The sequence below is a fragment of the Heterocephalus glaber genome, unplaced genomic scaffold (genome assembly GCF_053883595.1).
Source record: "Heterocephalus glaber isolate CG9 unplaced genomic scaffold, H.glaber_assembly_v1.0 deba00000546, whole genome shotgun sequence".
In the NCBI taxonomy this organism is placed as follows: Eukaryota; Metazoa; Chordata; class Mammalia; order Rodentia; family Bathyergidae; genus Heterocephalus; species Heterocephalus glaber.
Window position 1 is genome coordinate 39,056,517 of NW_028258147.1, and position 26,152 is coordinate 39,082,668.

General features: G+C 42.1%; 1 long non-coding RNA gene across 2 annotated transcripts in view; it reads left to right on the top strand.

Annotated features, from left to right (window-relative positions):
- The first annotated feature begins 1,683 nt into the window (after positions 1-1,683).
- Positions 1,684-26,152, top strand: part of LOC110345384 (uncharacterized) — a 40,072-nt gene continuing 15,603 nt past the window's right edge. Inside the window, exons 1-3 of one of the 2 annotated variants that reach the window (XR_002388690.2) lie at positions 1,684-5,910; positions 6,004-6,186; positions 21,797-21,880. This is a non-coding gene — a long non-coding RNA (uncharacterized LOC110345384). Of the gene's footprint in view, positions 5,911-6,003; positions 6,187-18,173; positions 21,881-26,152 lie in introns of those variants that run through there. The other variant, XR_002388689.2, reaches the window with a different exon arrangement.

The window sequence follows — 26,152 nt, forward strand, 5'->3', positions numbered from 1 at the left end:
CTGGAAAAATGTAAAGTTACTCTTACATCAAACATTGACTGCTAATGAAAAACAAGTGGGATTACACACTGCCACTGCATTTGCAGATGAATATCATGCTGTTCATTTTAAAAGGCCAGAAAACAGGCAGCCTGGGGAGCAACCAGTTCCTACGGGAACACAAGCAGTCTCTATGCAAGATTCCTACTGGTCTACTAACCAGAAGATTGGACTAGAAGGCATTTTCAGATGTGTATTCTTGAAGGTCCAAGAAGGATGAGAATTAAGCCCTTCAATTATTTCAAATCATCAACTATTCAACAGGAGGAGAAAGAAAACTCCTCTGCCTTTTTAGATCACTTCCTGATTCAATTTTTTTTCTTTTTTTTTTGGTACTGGGGAGTGAACTCAGGACCTTGTGCTTGTGAGGCATGGTGCCACTGAGCTAAATCCCTGGCAAGGACAGATCATTCTTAAAGACAAGTTTATTACACAGTCAGACTCAAATATTAGGAGAAAATTTTAAAAGATGGCTTTTGCTCCAGATAGCTTGCTTGATACTTGGGTGAAAATTGCTTCTTCAGTGTTTCATAATCAAGAGAAGGAGGAGACCATGGGAAAGAAATAGAGGAACCAAGAGAAGGTGGCAGCCTTAGCAGCAGGTCTAAAAACAAATAGACTGAATCAGATTCTCAGGACTCCAAGAAGAACTCAATACCTACTAAAGCCACTAGCTACACTGCCAAAAGCCAGACCACCTTAGAAGAGATTGCAATGAGAAGCCACCTAGACCATGCTGTCATTGCAAAGGTGACCATTGGAAGTCCAATTGCCTTCTGAGGTGAAGGTCCCAGAGTTCAGGCCTATCTTACCAGCTAGTTGAACAAGATGGAGGGCCCTGGGGGACTCTTGGTCTTCTCTGTCTGGCTAGACTATCACATCCATGGAGAAGCTTCAAGTAATCATGACTATAGAGGAAAAAGAAATCACCTATTGCTAGACACTGGTGCATGTCTCTTAGTCCTCTTCAACCCTGGCCTTCCTTCCAGCTGCCATACATCAGTAAAAGAAGTCACTGGAGGGGAGGTAACTCAATATTTTCTCAACCCTTAAGCTGTAACTGGGATGGATTTCTCTTAACCCATTTCTTTTTAATTATGCCTGAAAGTCCAGTACCCCTTCTGGGAAGAGACATCTGTCTTGTTAAGTACTATAATCTACACGCACCCAGGTCAGGTACACTGCCTCCTTCTTGTGAAAACAGAAATAAATCCTGAAGTATGGGCAACTAAAGGTAAAATAGGAAGGGAAATGAACACTGCCCCAATATAGATACATCTCAAAGATCCTGTTATTTTTCCTCACTAGAGACAATACCCTCTAAGGCCTGAAGTTTTAAATGTATTATTGCCTGTAATTGACAACTTAAGAGCACAAGGTTTACTTAAAGTTTGTACTAGCCCATGCAACACTCCAATCTTGGAAGCTGAAAACCCCAATTCTGAATGGAGATTGGTACAGGACCTCAGATTGGCAATTGAGGCAGTAGTGTGAATCCGCCCAGTGGTACCTAACCCATACACTCTCCTTTCTCAGACTGTAGATGCTGCTTGGTTTTTGGTGTTAGATATAAAACATGCCTTCTCTTGTATTCTTTTACATTCAGACTCCCAGTTTCTTTTTGCTTTTGAAAATCCTCGTGACCAGGCCACTCACCTGACTTGGACTGTGCTTCCTCAAGGGTTTAGAGATAGCCCTCATCTTTTTGGATGGGTGATTTCCCACAACCTCATGTGTTTTGAATTTTCTCAAGGTCAGTCCTTCAATATGTAAAAGATATACTGTTATGTTTCCCCTCAGAACAGCTCTCTAGCAAAGGCACCCAAGCTCTACTAAATTTTCTAGCAGACATGGTTTAAAAAAATTCTAAATCTAAAACACAATTTTGCAACCTTGAGGTAAAATATTTAGGCCTCATCATGTCTAAGTGAACCTGAAAGCTAGGGGAAGAAAGAATTAAACCAGTACTTTCCTTCCCACAACCCAAGACCTTAGAACAGTTAAGAGAATTCCTAGGAATTACACGCTTTTTCACCTTTGGGTAGGTAGCAGGGTATGGTGAGATTGCATGACTTCTCAACCACCTTATAAAAGAAACCCAAAAGACAAATATCCATATTGTAACCTGGGAACCTGATTCCCAAACTGCATTCAGAAACTTAAACAAGTGCTTCTAAATGCCCTTGCACTGAGCTTACCAATAGGACACCATTTTAGTCTGTATGTTGACAAAAGGTGGGGCATGGCTTTGGAAGTGCTTACACAAGATTGAGGACCCGCTCAACAGATTGTAGGGTATCTAAGTCATAAATTAGACATTGTAGCAAAGGGATAGCCCACATGTCTTAGAGCTATAGCCTCAGTAGCTCTCCCAATACCAGAGATATCCAAGCTGATTTTAGTCAAATATTGTGATAGCCAACCCAGCTCCATTTTGAGCCTCACTCCCAGTTTGTACCTGTGCTTGGACAAAACACCCAAAACCACTGCATCCTATTTGGCAGTGGACTTGCTGCAGTTGCAGGATGTTTTGTAGCTCACCGTGTGTGTGTGTGTGTGTGTGTGTGTGTGTGTGTGTGTGTGTGTAACTTCCTTGTGTCCCCTCACCACCAACCTGGCATGGTTTTGCTTCTGTAAGATTCAGCTTGCTCTCCTCTGAGCCCTCCCCAACTGAAAGCATTATTTAAAAGGAGAAATCAAACCACTTCCCATTGCCAAGAGAACTTCCTGGTCAGCAGCCCCCCTTGGCTGCCAGCTTTAATAAACAGGCTCAAATCTGACACAGAGTGTGGTGCATCTCTGTTGTTCTAACTCACTCATCCATAGAAACTGGAGGCCCCAGCAAGATGGCCACAATGGGTGGACTAGCCTCACTGTGATCCCTCCTGTCTGTGCCAGCAAACTATAGGGGAGGCACCCCCTGAGACATTCCAGGGCCCTGTAGTCTAACTGTTGACCCTGAGGGGACTGCAGAGACACCTGAGATACCCTCCAAGTGTTCTGGAGCCCATCTGGTCTGGTCTCCAGGTAAGGATCCTTCTGGTTCTGGTGGGGAAAAACAGTCCTTGCTGAAGGTGTTCCCTGGGGCCCCTCCTAAAGTCAAGTCACTGACTGAGGTGGCCCTGTGGTCTGGTCTGGTCTGGTCTGGGTGCAAGTTAGCCAATCTGGTAAATGCCCAGGGATGGGTTTGGAATGTCTTTAACCTCTGAATGATTGTTGTATGAATGAATGAATCACTGGTAGTGGACAGTGTAAACAATAGACTGTTCCATCCATATTGCATGACAAAGAGGGGAATTCCTCCCTTGGAGTTACAGAATCTGAATGAGGTCATACAGTGGTTCCATGGACATATCTAAGAAAGGCCAAGTGGGTGCTCTTGTAGTGAGATAAATACAATCTAAAGTCTGGACGGTCCTTAAAGTGGCTGAGAGGCTCATGGCCAGTCAACCAACTGAGTGGTCCTCCCACAGAGGAACACCCTCTTCTTTTGTCTGTGGTGACATCATTCAAGTGTGCACCACATAAACACTAAGGCTTTTTTCTCTATGTCTGGATATCTTCTCTTTTAATCTGTTCTTGCAGCTCCTATTCTTGGGCATCTCCTGCCTGCCCTAAGTCTCTCTACTATGAGGTAGTCATCTTCACAACCTGTTACACCCCAGTCTGCATGCTTAGAAATTTTTCCTCAGGATTTTCTGGTGATTATGTAGTGAAATTGTCAAAGGACAAACTCCACACTTTTTGTGAGCTTGAGAGGCCCTCTTTTGGTATGGGCTGGCCCTCTGAGGGCTCCCTGGACCCTGCCTTTGTTAAAGCAGTTTGGAAGGTTGTTACTGGGTCACCAGGACACCCTGATCAGTTCCCTTACATTGATTCCTGGTTTACTCTAGTGCAGCACCCTCCTCCATGGCTAAAGTCTTGTGCTGCAAAGGCCTATTCAATGTTGCTTGTTTCCAAAAGCTGTTCTCTCCCTCATGGAAAGACTGAAACTGGTTCTGCAGCAGTCAGATGCTGAGGAAGTCCTCCCCCATCCACCTCCATATAATCCTGCTCACCCCCTCCTGTCCATCCTGACCCATCTGCCCCCAACTCCCTTGTTTCTTCCTCTACTTCCCCTGCTACCTCTCTCCCCATATGAGAGCATCTCGGGGCAAGAGGTCACCACCTCAGGAAGACGCAGTCCAGAGATTCTCTTGCCTTTGAGGGAGGCCCCTCCTCCCCATGGAGCAGGACCAGGAACCTGCCTGTTCCTGGTATATGTCCCCTTTTCCACTTCTGACCTCTACAACTGGAAAACCCAGAATCCACCATTCCCTGAGAAGCCCCAGGTTCTGATTTCCCTGATGGAGTCCATCTGTAGGACTCATTTACCGACCTGGGATGACTGTCTGCAGTTGTTATTGACCCTGCTCACGGCTGAGGAGTGGGACGGGATGAGGTTTGAGGCTAGGAAGCTTTTATTTGGAGGTGGTGTCCAGGGGAAGAGGCCCAGGAATTGCTAAAGCAAGGTTTCCTCTCAGAGTGGCCTGAGTGATCCAAATTCTTCAGGGGGGGAACAGGCGTTGATCATTTTTCATCAGAACTTGTTGAATGGGATTCAAGCAGTAGCTCAGAAACCCGCAAATCTGTCAAAAACCACTGAAATAATGCAGGGCCCAGAGGAGTCCCCTGCTTCCTCGAGAGACTCAGAGAGGGCTTCTGGGCTTACACCCCATTTGACTCCTCTGCTCCAAAGAACAATGGAGCTATAAATTTGGCTTCTGTTACTCAGTCTGCACCCAATATTAGGAGTAAATTACAAAAATTGGAGGGATTCCCAGAAATGAACACATCTCAGCTGTTAGAAGTAGCTCAAAATATTTTTGACAATAGGGATTCAGAAAAGCAAAAATTGGCCACAGCCACGGCTGAGCGGTCGGCAAAAAAGCAAGCAAAGATCTTGGCAGCAGACATCAGAGGGAACCCCGTGGGACCCAACCCTGGGAAGCCCACAGGGCAGGTGCCTAGAAAGCCAGGAGGACACCTGCACTGGGGAGAAATCAGTGTGCCTACTGCAAGGAGAAAGGGCACTGGAAAAATGAATGTCCCCACAGGGCCTCTACTAGGGTACTATCCCTTCCCATGTCCAAGGGAAGGGAAGATTTAGACTGAGGGGGCCAAGGCTCCTCTCTTGGTCCCTGGGAGCCCATGGTAAATGTTGAAGTAGGGGGCCAACAGGTCCTTTTCCTGGTAGACACTGGTGCCAAGTGGTCAGTGTTTAAAACTCCCCTGGGAAAGCTTTCATCACAAACTATTTCCATCCAGGGGGCCACAGGAGCAGTGCAAAACTTCCCACTCATGAGTGAGTGACTGGTGAGCTTGGAATCAAAACAAGTTACTCACTCTTTTCTGGTAATACTGGACTGGCCATTCCCCTTGCTGGGTCGAGACCTCTACAATACCTCATCTCTCAGATGGCTAGACAGGGGATCGCCCCTTACATTAAGAGATTGATGGACTTCGGGATATTAACTCCCTGCAAGTCTCCATGGAACACCTATTCCTGCTGGTACAGAAACTGGGGACATCAGATTACAGGCCGGTTCAGGACTTGAGAGAAGTCAACCAGTGAGTGGTAACTCTGCATCCTACTGTCCCCAACCCATATACCCTCCTGAGCTTGCTGTCTGCTGAGCACCAAGTGTATACTGTGCTAGATTTAAAAGATGCTTTTTTCAGTGCACCCCTTGCCCCAGCTAGCCAGCCTATCTTTGCTTCCAAGTGGACTGACCCAGTTTCCAGCAACTTCTGCCAGCTCACCTGGACCCGGCTGCCTCAGGATTCAAAAATGCACCCACCTTGTTTGGTGAGGCCTTCCAGAAAGACTTGGTAAGTTTTTGATCCCACCACCCTAACCTCACCCTGCTTCAATATGTAGATGATTTGTTATTAGCTGCTACTAGCTATTCAGTATGCCTGCAGGGAACACAAGAACTTCTTCAGCTACTAGAGGAGTTGGGCTATCACATCTTGGCCAAGAAGGCACAATTTTGTGCCCCTAAAATACCATGCCTGGGGTATGAAATCTCAGAAGGAAGAAGAGCTTTGTCCCAGGCCAGGAAAAAGACCATCCTCCAGATACCCACACCAACTACCAAAAAACAGGTAAGAGAATTCCTAGGTGCAGCTGGGTACTGTCACCTCTGGATACCTAGGGTGGCTGAATAGTGCCTCCATTCTGCCATGGGAGGAAATCAATCCCTAGGATAGGGAATATATGAAGAAAAAGCCTTCCAGAATCTGAAAAGAGCTCTTATATCAGCTCCAGCTCTGGCACTACCTGATGTTACTAAGCCTTTTCATCTATTCATCCATGAGGTAAGAGGGAGTACTAAGGGGGTCCTAATGAAGTCCTTGGGACCCTACTAGTGCCCTGTGGCCTATCTCTCAGATTAGATCCTGTGGCCTCAGGATGGCCTTCATGTCTTCAGGTGGTAGCTGCCACAGTTTTATTGGTCAAGGAGGCTGATAAGTTGACCCTCAGACAGACCTAACTTCCCCTCATTCAGTAGAGACTCTGTTCAGGGGGGATACTAACAAATGGATGTCAAATGCCCACCTCACTCAGTGTCAAAGCCTCTTATTCAACCAGCCTTGAATAGTCTTCTCAGCTGGAAAGGTTCTCAATCCAGCTACACTGATGCCAGATGATGACCCCAATATCCCAATTCATGACTGTGAGGAGGTGCTGGACCAGACTCAGGGGGCCAATCAGACTTAACAGAAACCCTTTGGCTGAGGTGGATGCCACCCTTTTCACAGATGGAAGCAACATGGTAGCAAGCGGGATGCAGAGGGTGGGGGCTGTAGTGACTACAACTGATCGAGTCATTTGGGCACAGCCTCTGCCGGAGGGGACCTCAGGCCAAAAGGCAAAATCGATTACCTTTGGTCCAGGCCTTGAGATGGGGAAAGGAAAAGAAGATAAATGTGTACACTGACAGTAGGTATGCCTTTGCTACTCTACATGTCCACGTGAGCATCTACAAGGAGAGAGGGCTTCTGACAGCTGCCTGAAAGACTGTCAAAAACAAAGAGATATTGTCTCTTCTAAAGGCGGTATGGCTTCCCAAGAAGGTGGCCGGCATTCATGTTCAGGGTCACCAAAAGGACAATATACCTGAGGCTAAGGAAAATCAACTTGTAGACTGTGCAGCCAGAGAGGCAGCCCTGAGGCCTGCTGAACATTTAGTCATCCTGCCTACCATGAGTCTTCCTCCCTCTTTGCTCCCAACTAGCCCCACTTACAATGAAGAGAAAGATAAAGAAGCAAGCCAGCTGCAAGCAAAGAGAGATCTCCAAGGCTGGTGGAAATGTTCAGATAGTCACATCTACCTTCCCCAGGCATTAGGACAACAGCTCATCCAGCAGCTGCATTCAGTCACACACCTGGGTGTTTGCGGCTGAATTCCAAGGTGGCTGAAATTCTAGCTTAAAGATACTGCTTTTCAAAGCTTCAGGAGCTGGCCTGCCAGGCCTCTCTTAGGTGCCCAACCTGTGTACAAGTAAATACCCACCAGGTCCCATCTGAACCCCTTGGTGTCAGATTCCAGGGTAGGAATCCTGGAGAACACTGGGAAGTGGATTTCACAGAGATCAAATCACTAGCAGGTGGCTATTGCTACCTCTGGGTTTTCATAGATAGCTTCTCAAGTTGAGCAGAGGTCTATGCTACTTGGCAGGAGACTACCACTGTGGTGGCAAAGAAACTTCTTCTTTGGGAATTAACTCCCAGATTTGGACTGCTGGTGTCCATTGCATCTGACAATGGCTCCACCTTTGTAGTCCCTATAACTCAGTTAGTCAGTAGGGCACTGGGTATAAATTGGAAACTGTGCCTACCAACCCCAAAGCTTGGGGCAAGTGGAAAGGATGAATCAGATCCTAAATCTACTCTGGCTAAATTGATGTTGGAAATTGGTGAAGGGCGGGTCAGCCTGCTGCCTTTGGCTGTATTTAGAGTTAGATACACCCCTTATAAAGCAGGTTTTACTCCTTAAGAAATTATGTTTGGAAGACCCCCTCCTCTGCTCCCCAAGGTCAAAAGTGAGGTACTAGGCTGGGGATTTGGCCCCATGGTTTCACCACCTGCTGCACAAGCACAAGGACCTGAATTTGATCCCTGGTACAAAAAAAAAGTGAGGTACTAGAAGAATTTCCTAACCAGTTCCTGTTAAAGTATCTCCAGTCTCTCCAACAGATACAGAAAACTGTTCACTCCCAGCTCCTGCCCAGCTGTACACATGCTACCCGTTCCAGCCCAGGGAAACTGTCTTCATCAAGGCTTTTCAGAGTGAGGGACTGACTCCAGCCTGGGGACCCTACATGGTCATCCTCATGATGCCCTTGGCTCTCAAGGTTGACATAATTTCAACATGTGTTCACCATTCTCACATCAAGGGAGTGAAACTCAGACCTGATCCTTTAAAGCTAAGGCTAGTCTGATCATGATTGTGACACTTGTTCTTATTGTCTTTGGGCTGACAAAGCTGAACTCTGGGGAAATGCAACTAGAATTGTACTCCTTTCTCCTCACCTCCTTTAGCTCAGGAGAGATTCTAGGTAGTGTTACTTTTGGTACTATCTGCCCCCGGCAACCTCTCCGGTTGCCCAAGGTTGATCTCTGTAAATTAGTTAGGAAAGACTGGGGAAGCTATTACTATCAGTTCATAAACCTGGGAAGCCATGACTTTTATGCATGTCCAGGATTCAATCTATTTGGACAGCAGGGTTGTGGCTCCTCAACCTCCTATAGATTGCTTCCAATAGTGGGGGACCAAATGTCACTGATGATATCATAGTTTGGAAACATGGGTGCTGAGTCATGATTCTGCTACAAAGGCCCCGGGACTCTAAATGGGCCATGGAATGGAATTGGGCCTTCCACTTCTGGCTCCCTGGAGGACTAATTGCAAACCCAGGGGAAATCATTACCTTTCAAACCCGGTTGTTAAGCCAAGCACCGAGACAGTCAATAAGACCCTTAATGAAGGTAAAGGCCTCACCTTGTTATCCCTCCCTCGAAGCATCTGCTCTTAGCTACTAATAAAGCAGACCCCCCATGCATACTGCCTCCCTCCATATTCTCCATGCTGGAAGCCATCCACACTATGTTAAACCTGACTCAACCAGACCTGGCTCAGGACTGTTGGCTCTGTCTAAAAGCAAAGCCTCCTTATTATGTGGGTGTGGGAGCATTGGGCCCAATCAAAGCCTTAAGTATTCCCTTAGCATGCACGTCTACAAAGCCCCCCTTGACAATTGGTGAGGTTTATGGAAATGCAACCTAACAACTTCTTCCTATGATATGAGTAACTCCCCTTTCCATGCTGTGTGTAGCCAAACCATGACTCTGGAGACCTTGAAGGCTTATTTTGCCCCTAATGGCACTTGGCTAGCTTGTACTTGGGACTCACTAGGTGTGTCAAAACTCCTGATGGAGATACCAGACCTGAAGTCTTGTGCATCCTGGTCCTAGTTCTCCCTCAAGTTTATGTGTACAGAGGAGTGCAGGGATGGGATTTCATAGCATCCCCAGGACTACCATACAGACAAAAGCGAGCAACTTCCAGAGTCATTCCAATTTTGTTGGGATTGGGGGTAACTGGTTCAGTGGCACTTGGAACTGCCATATTGGCTAGAGGAGAACTTGGACTCTTAGCTTTAACAGAGCAGGTAGACACTGACCTAGGAAGCCTTCAATATGCTGTTGAGACTCTTCACTCCCAAGTAGAGTCACTAGCTGAGATGGTCCTCCAGAATTGAAGGGGAATCAATCTAGTGTTCTTGTCACAAGGAGGATTATGTGCTGCTCTAGGGGAGGCATGTTGTTTCTATGCCAGCAAGTCTGATGTAATCCATGATACCTTTCAAAGGTCAATGAAAATGTATATAGACATCAGAAGGAGAGGGAAAGTAAAAACTCATGCTATCATAATCTATTCAATTGGAGCCCTTGGATAACTATCCTCATCACCAGACTTGCTGATCCCCTCATTCTGCTTTTCCCTGGGCTCTTGATTGGCCCCTGTATTCCTAATTGGATAATCAGTTTTTTAAAACAGCACATAGCTTCTGTTAAACTGATGTATATGAGATCCTACTACAATCCCTTGCATAATCCCCTGCCCAATCAAGAGGCTGTAATTTTAGTATATGTGCTGCCAAAGTGAGGACAAGAGGCTGTAATTGAGTCAACACTTTGACATTATGCTTAAAGGAGTTGGGCATGTGATAGCCAACCTGACTCCATTCTGAGCCTTAATGCCAGTTTGTACCTGTGCTTGGAGAAAGTGCTTGTGCTTGGACAAAGCACCCAAAACTGCTGCATCCTATTTGGCAGTAAACTTGCTGCAGTTGAAAGATGTTTTGTAGCTCACCTAGTGTGTGTGTGAAACTTCCTTGTGCCCCCTCCCCACTAACCTGCCCTGGTTCTTCTTCTATAAGATTCCACTTGCTCTCCCCTGAGCCCTCTCCAACTGAAAGCATGATTTAAAAGGAGAAATCAAACTGCTTCCCATTGCTGAGAGAACTTTCTGGGCAGCAGCAACCCCACTTGGGCACCAGCTTTAATAAACAGGCTCAAATCTGACACAGAGTGTGGTGCATCTCTATTGTTCTAACTCATGCATCCATAACAATATCTCACTGTATATACACCCCATAATGTGGCAGGACTTCTTTCATCTTAAGGAAGCCTATGGTTATCAGATAACCAACTTCTTAAATACCAGGTTTTACTTCTAGAAGGACCAGCCATTCATATAAAGACATGCTCCTCCCTAAACCCTGCCACTTTTCTACCAGAGAAAGAGGAAATTGAGGCTGACAGACATGATTGCAAACATCCATACGTACACAGCCAGAGAAGACCTGTTAGACACTCCCTTTACTGACCCTGATTTAGCCCTTTTCAGTGATGGCAGTTCCTTCATGGAAAATGGGACAAGAAAGGTAGGATATGTGGTAGTGAGTCTACATCAGACACTTGAAATTTCCTCACTTGCACCTGGGACTGGTGCTCAGCCAGCAAACTCATAGCTCTGACCAGAGCTTTACAACTCAGGGATGAAGGTCAATATTTATACTGATTCAAAGTATGCTTTCCTAGTATTGCATGCCCTCGCAGCAATATGGAAAGAAAAAAGTTATCTAACAGCCAATAGATCGCCCATAAAATATCATAAGGAGATAAACTTTTATCATCTGTCTTTATATCCTCCAAAGTAATGGTAATTCACTGGAGAGGACGCCAAAAAGGAACTGATGAAATATCTCAAGGTAATCAACTGGCTGATGCAGCTGCAAAAGAAGTTGCTCAAGGCCTGCCCCTTTGGGCTGCTCTGATCTAGGAAGGATCCCTTGATCATATTCAACCCAAATATTGTCAATCAGAAGTCAAATGGGCTCTCTCCGATGGATGCCAATTTCTTCCGTCAGGATGGATACAATCAGATGATGGTAAATTGCTTCTTTCTGGCACTAGCCAATGGAGAATTATTGTCTTTACATCAAATCTTTCACTTAGGGAGAGATAAGACCCACCAGATGACCTCACAGTTATTCATGGGAAAAGGACTCTCTCAATACAATAGATAGTTAAGACATGTGAGCTGTGCCAAAAGAATAATCCTCTCAACTGGACCACAGTCCCTCCAGGTATACAGAGACATGGTAAATACCCTGGAGAAGATTGGCAACTCGATTTTACTCATACGCCAAAGAGTAAGGGACCCCAGTATTTATTGGTCTGGGTAGATTCTTTCACAAACTGGGTTGGCCTTTCCTAGCAGAACAGAAAAAGCTCAAGAGGTGATAAAGGTTTTAGTTTCAGAAATTATCCCCAGATTTGGACTTCCTAAGATCTTAAAGAGTGATAAGGAGCCTTCTTTTAAAGCAACAGTCACAGGGTGTCTCTCAGGCACTGGACATTCTCTATCAGCTCCACTGTGCCTGGAGGCCACAATTATTGGGAAAAGTAGAAAAAACTAATGAGATCTTAAAGATACATCTTTGTAAAATGGCTCAGCAAACTCACCTACAATGGCCTCACTTACTACCATTAACTCTTATCAAAATAAGAAATACACCTCAAATTCTAGGCCTCAGTCCTTTTGAAATGATGGATGTCCTTTTCTCATTAATAATTTTCACTTCAATAGAGAAATAGATGCCTTATTAAAAGATGTTACTTCACTGGCTAAATTCCAACAGACTCTTCAACAGCTACTGGAAGCTCAGCCTAGAGAAAAAGGAATTCCAACCTGGAGAGTTAGTACTGGTAGTCTCTTCCCTCATCATCTCCTTCCCTAGGACCAACTTGGGAAGGAACATACACTATGATCCTGTCAACTCCATCAGATATCAAGGTAGCAGGCCTGGACTCCTGGATACACCACACCCAATTCAAGCCCTGGGAACCAGGGACTGTTGCTGAATGTAAACAACCATCTGAATACTACTGTGAACCTATAGAAGACTTAAAGTTCCTGTACAACAAAAAGGCCAAGATAAGTAAACTATGATGTTATTCTTTGCCCTTTTACCAATTACCTTACCACTTAAAGGAGAATACAAATCTTTCCTAGTATGGGCACAGGAATATCCAGGGTAATTAAAACAAACATCTTTTTTCCCCCCATTAAGTTTATTGGTACATTTTAGGTATAAAATACAGTTACATACATCATTGGGATCTTGTATCATTACATGAGTATCTTGGTTCTTATCTTTTTCCCTTTCTCCTGCCCTCCCCTCCCCCCCTCCACCCTTCCCTCTTTGCAAAGATTTTGTTTCCATTTTTTCCTTTTCTCATATTTTTTCTTTTCCCTTCTTTCCTTTCCCCACCCCTCCCACTTCCCCTGCTCCTTTAGACTTTTTCTTTCTATTACACAACATCAATTACACATTTTAAAATTACAATATCAAGATCTAGAAGACATTACCACAGATTTTACAGAATTTAAAAGGATATAGAGAGCATATTACAAAAATCTTTTTTTGACATAAATTTGACAACTTCTAAGAAGTACCTTGGAAGACAAATTAATGAAACTAACTCTGGAGGAAATATAAAATTTGAATAGCACCTATTAAAGAAAGTATATTCCTAGTTTGAAAACCTACCTATATGACAACAACAGGCTCATATACATTTTAACTGAAAAATTATATCAAACATTTAAAGCAGAAATAGGAAGGAACAATTCTCCCATCATTTTAGGAAATCAACACTGTGCTAATCCTAAAACTGGATAAAGATAATAGAAGAAAAAAGTATGAACATAGAAATTTGCTTAACAAAACAAACTATTAGAAGTCAGATCTGGCAGGATGTAGAAAGTGGTTTTATTATAGGGATGGCAGTGTTGGTTCAGCATTGGAAGATCCACCCCCAAAAGTCATCATTTTAACAGAGGAAAGGAAAAAGCCATATGATCCTGTCAGTAGTTGGAGAAAAAGTATTGGACTAAATTCTACAGATGTTCATGGTAAAAGCTATCAAGAGACTAGAAGTAGAACAGAACCTTCTCAACAGATTAAAGACATGTACTCCATACTTCCAGAGAGAACACCTTATGTGAATGGAGAAGATAGAATGCTTTCTCCCTAAGGTGGGGAACAAGGGCAGATATGCCTACTCTTCATCTGTCCATTAAACTTTGAAACATAAGCCTAAACCAAAATAGTCTCCCAATAAAATGACACAATTAGGATAGGATTGGCAAGATAGAAGCAAAATCTTTATATGTAGATGAAATGACCATCTACAGAGAAAACACTAAGAAATCTCTAGGAGCCCCAAGAACTTGTATTTGAATTTAGTGGGATTCAAAAACACAAGGTATATATAAAAATTCAGGTCTGTGTATACTTGCTATAAATGAAGAATTGGATACTGAATTTTAAAAGTTATGTAGAAGTACAAAGGACCTAGAAAAGTAAAAAGAAAAAAAGGGTTGGAAGATGTTTAGTACCTAATTTTAAGACTTCCTCTAAAGCTACAGTAATCAAGGCAGTGTTGGTGTAAGGAAAGACATATAGATCATTGGAATAAAACAGAGAATCTAGAAATAGAACCACACATATATGGTCCACTGAGTTTTGAAAGATTATTTAACATTAGCATTTTATAGAATAAAAACTCAATTCAAGAGCTGAGTAAAAGATAGTATTTTCAGCAGATGGCACTAGAACACCTGGTATCCATATATAAAAAATTAACCTCAACCCTTTATTTCCATACATAAAAATAACTTGAAGGGATCTATGAACCTAAATATGAAAGCCTAAAAGTATAAAACTTTAAGGAGAAATTATAATGGAAAATATTTATGAATTTAGGCTAGGCAAGAACTACCTAGGATACAAAAAACATGATGTATAAAAGAAAAAAATTGACAAATGAGATTCCATCAAAATTTAGAACTTTAAATGACATCATTAAAATGAAAAGTAGTCCTTAAACAGACCATATTTACAATGCATATAACCTATGACCAGAATATATGAAGAACTCTTACAGCTCATTGACAGACAACCCAATTAAAAAGTAGACAAAAGAAGATGATAAATAGCCAGTACAGCACAAGGAAAGATGTGCAACACTAGAATCAGAAAAATACTAATCAGTACAGTAACAAGATCATATTACACACTCATTAGGGAGATGAAGTTAAAAGTTTTAAAAGCCTTGTCATGACTTTTTCTTTTAGTTGGATTCTCCCCCTTTGCGTTTAATTTGTCATGCCCAATGGATTTATTCTGCTGGGCTTCCTGGGGTTGTGATCCTCATTGTCTTTTCCTAGGGTATTGTCAAAAATTTTTGGAGTGTTGGTTTGGTATTTATGAAGTTCCTAAGGTTCTCTTTATCATGAAAGTATCTTATTTCTCCATCAATTTTGAAAGAGAATTTTGCAGGGTACATCAATCTGGGTTGGGGGCTGCTTTCTTTAGGGGTTGAAATACATCACTCCAAGCTCTTCCTACCTTGAGGGTTTGTATTGAGAAGTCTGCTGTGATTCTGATGGGCTTTCCTGTGTGTGTGCTTTGTTGCTTTTCTCTCACTGCTTGTAGAATTTTGTTCTTCTGTTGGGTTTCTGGAATCTTACCAATTATATGCCTATGTGTAGATTTTTTTTTTATCAAGGCTAGTTGGAGTTCTATATGCCTCACTTATCTGTATGTCAAGTTCTTTTCCCTGCTTGGGAAGTTTTCTGCCATCACTTCTGTGAACAGTTTTTTTATGTCATCTGCACTCTCTCCTGTTTTTTTATTGACTCTGATCAGTCTTATGTTATTCTTCTTTGCATTGTCTAGTAGCTGCTGGATTGATTTCTCATGGTCCTTCACAATTTTGCAGCAATTTTTCTTTTCCTGGTCACTAATTGCAATCTTTTCTTCTATTTCTGAAATTCTGTCCTCACATTGGCTAATTCTGCTGTGTGACTTTCAATGGAGTTTTTAATCTCCTGGAAATCTGTTTGTATCTGTTTTATGGATTCCATTTGTTTCCTATATTGAGATTCCATCATGTTCCTCAGCTCCTCTATTTTTTTTTATCTGTGTCCTCTCTAGATTTATTAATCATGCCTTGCACTATGGGCATAATCTCTGCTGTTTTCTGAGAAATTATTTCTGATTTAATTTTTTCCAGATCCTCTTTTGTTGCCAGTTCAGGGAGATCAGGTGGTTGAGTATCAGATTGTTCCATCTCATTTCCCTTTGGGGTTGCTGTAGGTGATCTGGAAGTCTGTTTTTGAGGCCTGTTTACATGTCTTCTCATTTCCCCAGGGGTGGGGGGTGTGCTGATGGCACCTGCATGGCTCACCTCCTTTGCCCTAGGAGTGGTGGAATGGTAGTGGGGAGCCTCCTCCTGGGCGCTGGGATTGGCTCACCTCCTCTGATCTAGGAGCTATGGAATGGTGGCAGGGAGCCTCCTCCTGGGTGCTGGGATTGGCTCACCTCCTCTGCCCTAGGAGCAGTGGAATGGCCTACAACAAACATCTTGCTGGGTATATAGCCTGCTCCCTTTGTCAAGTACATCAGGACTTCCTTGGTGGGTATCCTGATTTCAAGGAGATGATTGGAATAAGCTACAAGAATGCATTGGTGAGACATGAAAAGTTTAATTGTTCATAACTTAGCCGACTACTATAAAGTAGCTGAATGGCCTATAAACTCTACCCTTAAGGGTCCTGTACATAATCAAGAATTTTCTTAAAATGCCACTGAAGCTTCTCTACAGACACTAGTAAAACCCCTATTAAGTAAAAATGAAGACCCTATAATGAGAGTCAAGAATCATAGATATCAAGATGGTTACTTTCAGATATGGGATTATTACATGTGATTAACTCCAGCTATACAGCAACTTAGTAGAAAGGCCCCCTTATGTTGGGAACCAAAAAAATCACTCCTATTCTCATTGGCCTAGCTCTACTAAATACTTGGGATAGACACTCCCTAAACAATGTATACACACTATAGTTTTATAGGTCAAAGGCTGGCTTACAACAGACTGGTTTAATTGTCCTGGAATTAGATAGGAAGTCCCCAGTGCACTCATTGGTTCCTGTAGAACCAATTTATGGCCCTGGCTACACACTGGATGGATAGGAAGATGCACACTGGGATTTGTATGATCATAAGGCAGTAGTGCAAATTTACCCTACCTATAACATCAATGGTCTAGAACTGTGTTTCACTGGTATGATCATTTGGCTTTTATCTTTGTTTCTTCCCTAGGATTAGAAGTTATGAAACACATCAAGGCCTTGACTAATTATACTTAATAAGCCTTAAATGACACCTCAACTGCTCTCTCTCTCTCTCTCTCTCTCTCTCAAATGAAGAAGTAAAATTAATCAGACAAGCCAATCTCCAAAATCAGATGGCATTAGACATACTAACAGCAGTGAAATGTGGTACCTTTGCAGTTGTAAAAGCTGAATGTTGTGTGTTCATTCCTGACACTTCTGCTAATATCTTGATGGCTATTCAAGATATTAAACAACTGGTTAAGGCCATGTCAGAGTCTGAGATTCCCTGGAACTTCTCCTTATCCTCCCTATGGAAGTCTATTACTGGCTCTTCCTGCTGGAAATATTTGTTAGTTTAGTCATAATAGTCTTGTTGATCTCATTGTTTGGCCCATGTATATTTAGCTGTTTCTTTGGCCTGAGTCCTCCAGACTTAGAGCTTTCTACCTACCCACAACAAGAATCCCTGATGCCAATCAAGGGCCTTTAGATAGGCCCTCTGGAAGGTATCTCTGGCTGCTGATCACAACTATGACCCCTTCCAGCCTGAAGTAGCTGGAATGGTCGTCACCCCTGACCCCCTCATGGCAGTTTGGAGTACTTCTTCAGAGGGGGGAATATTATAAACAGCTGAGTTAGGTAAAAATATTACATGCAGTTAGATAGGGCTACATCCCTGAGAGAATCAGACAAAGGTAAAACACATCACAACTGCAGCCAGAGACACATCTGTTGAAGACTGAGCCTCAAGATAAAGACAGGCTGACCAGACCTGTATACTTCCTCAAAGGAGAGACACTGGGCCTAATGAAGTCTAAATAAACATCAGTCACCTGACCAGAGACCTCTGGACCCACTATTTCTTAGCAAAAGTTTTTGTTTTTTCCATCCACACTTGTTAAATGACTTGTTTCCCAATGGGACCACTATTTCCTAAGTGACTATACTTGTAAACTTATTGGTTGATCATGGCTGTGGCCCACATTGTATCCATGTGGGTTTTGCTCTATAAAACTCCCCTATAGAGTGGAGACCTCAGCTACCTATTTGGGATCCCTCCTGCCTCTCAGGAACTATCCTCTCAATAAATATCTTCCTACTCTTAACCTCTATTGATCCTAGAATTCATTCTTTGATTTTTAGAGAACATAAGCTCAGCATATCAGACATCAAACAGGTTGGGAGATATAATATTTCATATTTCTTCTCTGGTACTATTTCCTAGATCAGTTAAGCTTTTCATCACCTTGTGAAAGTTTTCAAATGATACCATTCTGCCTACCTATGTGAAACCCTTATCATCTTTACAGTCAATTGTTAAAGACTTGGCTTAATTTTAATATTTTAAAATGTGTGAAAAACATTTTTTAATTAAGGGAAATATTTTGATTCACATGTTTCCTATGGAGAGAAGAGAACTGAAAAATATAATGTAGAGGTTTCCAAGCTCTGTTCATAAGGAACACTCATTTTTCTGAGATGAATCAATGCACTTTGCACTAAAATTATATGATGACAATTCATGCCTCACCAATGCACAAAATAGCAGTAAGTTTATGGATAAAATTTTCCTAAGACCATGTTTCTCTCCTATAGACTTCTAGAAAAAGAATTGTAATTTCTAGTTCCACTTGAAAAAACTTAATTGCAAAATCACACTAGGTTAAAAGAAAAATGAGACAAAAAGAAAACATCATAAGTAAATAATAAAAGACAGATTTGATGTAGGGTTATACTTATACAATAAAATTTCTGTAATTCAGTGAGGAAATAAGACCAACTCAACAGAAAAGATGGAAGACAACCACAGACATTGCCCATTTTGATGACACATGTCTGAAAGTTCCTGGGAGAGAATAAGAAGCTCCACACGGTGATGCTGATGCTTGGTTAGGTTCCTCAACCGCACGCAGTAGACCACCCACTGCATCCATTCAATTCTTTTTGCCCTAAATCCACATCCTCTAAGCAAACCTCTCATTGATCATTTGTTTCCTCAGGTCAACCCAAAATGGGATGAATTGAATTGTAAGTCATAAATGCATAAATAATTTCTAAGACTTATACTACATCAGTGTCCTATTAAAATTAACATTTTGAAATAAATGTTTACAGGCAACAAAATATCTTCATATGCACTACCTCTTGTGATAAGTAATCACATCTTTAGGCCTGAATAGCCCTGGAAAGACCAATAGAAATCAATTTTATGGACTTGCAAAGGCAGGAATCAATTACTATATTGGTTCCACAAAAGATGTAAAAATACTAAAACATAAAATATATGGGTGATAATACAATATATGACTTCATTGCAATTATATGGACAAGATACATGCAAGAATGTGGCAACATTTTTTTCATTTAAACTCTATACTGGAAGCATTTGACATGTCCACCAAGAATAAGACAAAGTGTGGCAGGGTCATTAAGTAGAATACAACACTGCAATAAAAATAAACCACTACAACATATAGCAATTAAGATGAACTTGGCAGACATAATGTTGATCAAAAGGAGTCAGCCACTAAAAAGTTCATTTATATATTCTCCTCAGACTGACAAAAATGAATCGGTTATAGGTCAGAGTAGTGGCTATCTTTAGGAAAGTATCTCTTTGGAGAGGAATATAAGACAGCCGACTGCAGTTTAGAAATACGGTTTTGATATGAGTGGCAGTTACATGGGTTAAATCTATATATAAATTTTTGTTGAGTTGTATCCATTAGATATGTATTTCACTGTATATAATTTATACCTCATAAAAGGATATTTTTGACAGTGGGGTTTTGAGGTCCCCCACTACTATTATATTACTACTTATTTGACTTTTTATGTCCATTAATATTTGTTTTATATAGTTGAGTGCACTAATATTTGGTGCCATATATATTTATGATTGTCATCTCTTCCTCTTAGATTGTTCTCTTTACAAGGATGTAGTGACCTTCTTTCTCTCTCTTAATTAGTCTTTTTTTGAATCCACTTTGTCTACAAATACAACTACCCCTGTTTTTTTTCAGTTACCTGTTGCATGGAATATTGTTTTCCACTGTAAAACTTTCAGTCTATGAATTTTTTAAATTAGGTGTGTTTCTTGTATGCAGCATATTGTTGGATCTTGCTTTCTTGATTCATTCTGCCAGTCTATATCTTTTGATTCGTGAATTGAGATCATTAACATTGATGATTATAACTGATATGTATTGACTTATCCTTGTCATAATCTTTTCCTGTTGTTGGATCCCCTCCACCTTTGCATTTAATTTCTTGCCTTGTCTGATGGTTTCATACTGTTGGTCTTCATGGAGTTGTGATCCTCATTGCCTTTTTCTATTATATTGTTTAGAATTATTTTTGGAGTGCTGGTTTGGTATTCATAAAGTTCCTTAGGTGTTCTTTGTCATGAAAATATCTTATTTCTCCATTGATTCTGAAAGATAGTTTTGCAGGATACATCAATCTGAGTTGAAGGTTGTTTTCTTTTAGGACTTGAAATATTTTACTCCAAGGTCTCCTTGACTTGAGGGTTTGTTTTGAGGAGTCCACTGTTTTTCTGATGGTCTTTCCTTTGTATGTGATTTGTTTCTTTTCTCTAATCATATCTTTCATTATGGTCACAATCTCTGTTGTTGTCTGAGAAAATATTTCTGATTTCATTTTTTCTAGAGCCTCTTTCATTACCTCCCTTGTTACCAGTTCAGGAAGTCCAGGTGATTGGCTTTCAGATTGTTCCATCTCTCTGCCACCTGGATTTGCTTTTGGTGATCTGGAAGTCTGGGTTTGCATCTTGTTTAGTTGTCTTCTCATTTCTATTTTGTTGTTGTTGTTGTTGTTGTTGTTTGGTTTAATTCCTGGATTGATGCTTGCATATTATTTACTGCAAGTATCTTTATTGGCAGTATTTAGAGCCCATAGGGAATGACTACTTCTCAGAGTTGCCTTCCTGGTCTTTGGGTTTTGAGTCTATAATGACCCTTAGGCAATCTCAGTCTCAGTGTACAACTGACTAGACCCATCACATCACCTTGGCCAAAGTAATACAATCAGCATCAACAATAGCATCAAACACGGCTTAGAAAATGACGAATTGTGGTAAGCATTTATCTTTCTCCCTCTACTGCATGAACTAGTCTTGAGGTTATATATCAAAGTCTAGGATCACCTGGAAATATATTTGCAGTAAATAAACCCTTCAGTATAGTGAATTTACCTTTTGGGAAGAAGACTTAGAAGAAGTTGGAGGGAATAGAGAACTAGAAGGAGAGGGAAAGGTTAGAAGTAGGACTAGAGGACACAGAAAGATCATGTAAACTTTGGGAAACTGGTGAAGATAGGAGGAAAAGAGAGAAAGAAGGAACAAAAGCAAGAACAAAACGAACAGCAACAGGGGAACTAGAAACTGCATTTAACCCCTTATAGAAAAAAGAACAATCAAGAAAAAACAAAACTGGAAAAACGGGGACAAGCAAGGATAGAACTGAAGAAGAGGAATGAAGGAGGAGAAAAGCAAAGAGAAAAAGAAAGAAAAAAAGAAGTCCCCTTCAAGGCATGTCTCTGCTGTCACTGGTAGACAATGTGGGCAGTAGTGCGCAGATCTGAGTCACTTATTCTTAGCAAGCCAGCTGTAGTCCACTGAGATTCAGGCTGGTTTCTGGTTGTGAAGCCAGAGTGAGCTTCCTGACCTCCTGTGGGCTTGAACCCTATACAATTCTGCTGCAGGTACTGGCCATTTCTCCCCCACAGCAAGTCTGTGTTCTGATAGGAGGTGTTGATCCCAACCACTCACCAACCACTGGAGCCCACTGGGTCTTTACTGCAGTGGCTATCTTCCCTCTCCCAGTGGGCTTCACTTCTCACAACAAGCCTGGGAGAGGCCCTCTCTCTGCTGCTCACCACTCTACTATCTTCCTCAGGTTAGAATAATGGTCTTTCTGCTCTCTGCTGTTGTCTAGATCTGGCTGTCATTGCTCTTGCTGTCATCCCACTGCTGATGGAAGGCAGACAAGCAGTCACAGTTGCTGAAGAATGGCACACAGGTAGGCCCCAGGGTAGCCGAAGACTGGCACACAGGCAGGCAGGTTTGGGGCAGTGGGCCCCCATAAAAGGATATTTTAATTTTAAAAGATTGCAATGTCTGGAATAAGGAGCTGTATGTGCCAGTGATAATTTGCCTAGTAAGTTTCAAGCAGGCATTCACTGGTGTGGGAGTACCCAAGCCAGAGCAACCAGTCAGTGGGTAACTGTATAGCAATGCTCTTCTAGGAAAGCTGCAAGACTCTGAAAAGAAGTGTCCCTCTTTGTGTATGCTGGGCAGGGGGGTTGCTATTGAGCTGTCAGTTACCCAAGCCCAGTCAGAAGCCCAGCCAGGAGGTGCCACACAAGGGAAGTGGAGCTGAAGAGCTGACCTCTGTCCTCTCCAAGAAGAATGGTCTGGAGGGATTTTCCAGCCTGTCACCTGCCAGCAAGTCAAAGCTCTGGAGGGAGGGGCTGCAGGGCCAGGGGCCCGCCTGGAGGGACTCAGACTGCTAGGAACCTGAGGGCAAAAAAAGGGCTAAGGGATAGGTTGGGATTTGGTGCCCCCTACAGGGCAAACTCATACCCAAGAAGATATTGCTCTCAGTGAGCAAACAGGTCACCCAGGTCTCCACTGGTGTTTGTTTTTTTGTTTGGTTTGGTTTGGTTTGGTTTGGTTTGGCCAGGGATCGAACTTGGGTCCTTCTGCTTACAAGGCAGGCAGGCAGGCAGGCAGGCGGCAGAACCACTGAGCTAAATCCCTGGCCCTTTTAATTTTTGTTTTGTTTTGTTTTGTTGGTACCAGGGATCAAACTCGGGACCTTTCACTTGCAAGGCAGGCGCCTGAACCACTGAGCTTAATCCCCGGCCCTCTGCTGGTGTTTGCTTGGACAGGGCAGCACTGCCAGGCACACACACCCTGGCTTCAGAGCGCCCCTCTGGACAATACAGCCTTCTTTTATTAAGAAGGTGGGTCTCAAGCCCTCAGCCCCAACAAACAGGCCCTGGGAAGAGTTTTCAATGTATCAGAAACCTCTAAGCACAAACAGCCTGATAAGATGTTGGGAGCAGTTCTACATCATTTTGGGGAAAAATCATTTCACAATTAGAATTATGATTAGGCTTAGTTTACCTGCCTACAGGCCAGCTTTGGCATGTTAAGACATAACTCCATTTTCACCCCTGGTCAGTTAAGACCTCAATAGTCTGGGGGCTGGGGATTTAGCTCAGTGGTTCTGCCACCTCCCTCGCAAGTGCAAGGTCCTGAGTTCGATCCCTGGCACCAAAACAAAAACAAAAACCCCTCAATAGCCTGGTGATACTGTGGTGTTCCAGGGCAAGATTATACCACCTGAAGACATCCTGGGGGGGAACACATAGTTCCTCATTGTTCTAGAATTTTTCGCCCCTGCTGCCCTCTGAGTCACCTGTTATATTTGTTACTCCTGATGTACTGAATAAAGGTGTGGCAAACTCAGAGTGTTTTGTCTTTGCTGCCCAGAGCAGCATTGATCAGGCCCAAAGCTCAGCTTCTGTAAGTCTCATTTCTGTCTATATTAATTAATTTGCCTTGTGCTGTCATGGCTCACAGGAGACTAGGACTTACTGCAGAGGGTCTAGTAATGTCCCCTTTCCCTGTTCTACAGTAAGACCCCATCGACTTTGGTAAAAAGGTGAAGAGCAAAAAAGAAAGGACTCACATCTCCCTTCCACTGAAGACCTGAAAAAACAAACCGGGCAAGAGCAGAGGGAGACAAGAGACTTTCTGTGAGAAGGAAGGCTGGGAATTAATGGGGACTCTACAATGTATACATAGAATTTCATGGAAAAGCAGGGAAATGAAGTTGACAGAATGGACTTGAGGGGTCAAGATGATAACAAAATTGCTTTCTTCATGTAGCTTTCCCTGATGCAATTCACCTGGTGAGCCAGTGCCATGGGCTTCAGCTTGCTGACAAATTCAGCCACCATATCCATGTTTATGTGTCCTTTCCTCTCAGTGACCTAAGACAGCGCAAACAAAATCTGGGAAAGTATTCAGATGACCCTGACAAGTACATTGAGGTCTTCACAGGACTTACTCAGACCTATGAATTAGACTGGAAAGATGTAATGTTGTTATTAAATCCAACATTGACTTCTAATGAGAGACAAGCAGCATTACAAGCTGCTATTACATTTGGGGATGAAAATCATATTGTTAATTTTAAAAGACCAGAAACAGGCAGCCTGGGGAGCAACCAGTTCCTACTGGAACATAAGCAGTCCCTACACAAGACCCCCATTTGGCTGCCAACCGGATGGGAGGTTGGGATAAAAGACATATTCAGGTGTGTGTCCTTAAAGGTCTAAGAAGGACAAAAAGTAAGCCCTTCCATTATTTTTAGGTTATCAACTATTTATCAGGAAAAAGATGAAGACCCCACTGCCTTCTTAGGTCTTTTACAAAAGACATTGGTAAAACATACATCCCTAGGTCCTGGTTCAATAGAAGGACCGATTATTCTTAAAGACAGGTTTATTACCCAGTCAGCCCCAGATATTAAAAAAATTACAAAAGGTGGCTTTTTCTTCAGACAGCTCACTTGATATTTTAGTAAAAATTGCTTCCTCAGTATTTTATAATCAAGAGCAGGAGGTGGCCAAGGGAAGGAAACAGAGGGACCAAGAGAAACCAGCAGCCTTAGCAACAGCTCTAAAAGAAAAAAAACCTGTCTGATTTTCAAGGCTCAAAAAAAAGCTCAATAACTAAACTCACCTGCTGCTACCTTAGGAAAAACTGAGATAAGAGCCCCCCCTGGGCCATGCCCTGATTGCAAAGGTGACCACTGGAGGTCAGACTGTCCCCCCGGGCAAAAGATCCAAGAACCAGAGCCATCCTAACAGCCAGTCCAATGGGGCACTCGCTGCCTTTTCCGTCTGGTCAAACTGTCATCCCCATAGAGAAGCTGAGTCATCTGGCACATGTCTCTGGGTCATTCCTTCTCTTTTTCATGTTTTAATTTTTATTTTAATGTGATACAAGTAGATATTAATAAAATATCAAAACAGTTCTATGGAAAAATAATTTTCATAACAAAAATAACTAGAGAATAATAATGGTAAATACACTGTGTTTCATGATCTTAAAAGAATACATTTTCAATTGTATTGAAAATACAATTATTGAAAATAATGTCTCTCAACTAATTTCCTAATAATTCTAAAAGTTTTACAAAAATATTTTAATTAATAACAAAGTATTTCACACGGTATAATTTTGAACAATTTCTTCCTATTTCACAATATCTATTACATATTTTGGTCCTTATTTATACTTTCAGTTTCTCACACCAGAGAGACAATGCAATATTTACATGTATGTGTCTGATTTATTTCATTTAAGAGTATGGACTCTAGGTGCATCCATTTACCTAGAAATGTCTCAAGTTTATCCTTTTTTATGGCTGAGTACTACTCCATTAAACAACAAAACACATCTTTTTTATCCTTTCATCTGTTGATGGGCATCTGGGTTGTTTCCAAGATTTAGCTATTAAAAACTCTGCCACTGTAAAAATGGGTGTGCATATGTCACTGTGGTACTATGCTTTTAATTCTTGTGGGAAGATATCTGGAAGGAAAATAGCTGGATCAAATGGAACCTCTAATCCTAGCTTTTTGAGGAGCCTACACACTGATTTCCAAAGTGGCTGCACCAGTCTACACTCTCACCAGCAGTGGAGAAGGGTTCTTTTTTCCTCACAGCTCCCCCAGCAATTGTTTTTATTTTTTTTTTGTATTAAATTCTTTTATTGGTACATTGTAGGTATACAACACAATTACATTTCTCATTGGGAATTGCACCTTTATATAATGCATCTTGGTTCTTATTTTTTCCCCATTCCTAGCCCTCCCTTCACGCCCTCCACCCTTCCCTATTTACAAAGACTTTATTTCCATTTTTTCCATTTCTCAGCATTTTCTCCTTTCCCTTCTTTCCTTTCCCCTGTGCCTCCCACTACCCCTACCCCTTTGGACCTTTTCTTCCTATTTTACATTATCGATTATTCATTCTAATCATTGATACATTTTAGGTATACAATATAATGACATTCATCATTGGAAATTTGCACCTTTACATAGTCTCTCTTGGTTCTTGTTTTTCACCTTTACCCAGCCCTCCCTTCAACCCCTCCAGCCCTCCCTATTTACAAAGATTTTGTTCCTATTTTTCCATTTTCTCATATTAATCCCATTCCCTTCTATCCTTTCCCTTAGCCCTCCCACTTCCTTCCCCTTTGCCCTTTTCTTCC